General features: G+C 41.6%; 1 non-coding gene across 1 annotated transcript; it reads right to left on the reverse strand.

The window, feature by feature from the left end:
- Nucleotides 1-214: 214 nt before the first annotated feature.
- On the reverse strand, nt 215-322 carry LOC122293132. Its single transcript, XR_006237185.1, has one exon. It is a non-coding gene; the product is annotated as a small nucleolar RNA R71 (small nucleolar RNA).
- Nucleotides 323-974: the final 652 nt, after the last annotated feature.

Raw genomic sequence — 974 nt, forward strand, 5'->3', positions numbered from 1 at the left:
ATCCATATGTGCACATTAGGGAGTTTGAGGAAGTAGTTGCGACTTTTCATAGTCAAAATGCAACTGATTACATTGTGAGACTTAAGTTCTTTCCTTTCTCTTTGAAGGATAGAGCTAAGAGTTGGCTATACTCTTTGAGACCACGATCTATTGGGTCATGGAATGAGATGACTCAGGTCTTATTTAATAAATACTTTCCCCAACATAAGACCAATGCTTTAAAAAGGCAAATCTCCACTTTTGTACAAAAGGACAGTGAGACTTTGTATCAGTCTTGGGAGAGATTTAAGGAGCTATTGAGTATGTGTCCTCACCATGGGTATGAGAATTGGCGCTTAGTGAGCTATTTTTATGAGAGCGTCAATTTGTGGAGATGATGTGTAATGGTGAGTTCTTACAGAAAGATCCTTATGAGGCCATAGAATACCTCAATGAGCTTGCTGAAAAAGCTCACACTTGGACTGGACCTAGTGCTACTGAGAGCACAAATAGGTCACGACCTGCAGGAAACCTAAATGGTGGTAGAATTTATCATCTCAGGGAAGAAGATAACCTAAAGGCTAAGGTTGAGATGCTCACTAGTGAGCTAGAGGTATTGAAGAATAAAGACTTAAAGCCAACACACGTGGCTAATCATGCAGAGTCTTTTGGACGATGTTTTGTGTGTGGTGGGGTAGATCACCTTGCCCAAGAGTGTCCCACATTTGCTGAGATGAGAGGGATGTATGAGGAACAATGTAATGCCTTAGGTATGTACATGAAGCCTGTTGTACCTTTCTCTGATACCTACAATCCTGGGTGGCTCAATCACCCCAATTTTAGCTGGAAGTCTGAAAACCAGCCGCCTGCACAACCCCCTAGATCATATCCTGCACCATATCATGCACCTTCATCTTCTAGGAGTCCTTTAGAAGACACTTTGAATGCTTTTTATTGAGGCACAGGGTAAGACTAACCAAAAGTTTGAATCTTTG

This window comes from Carya illinoinensis, chromosome 13 (genome assembly GCF_018687715.1).
Source record: "Carya illinoinensis cultivar Pawnee chromosome 13, C.illinoinensisPawnee_v1, whole genome shotgun sequence".
In the NCBI taxonomy this organism is placed as follows: Eukaryota; Viridiplantae; Streptophyta; class Magnoliopsida; order Fagales; family Juglandaceae; genus Carya; species Carya illinoinensis.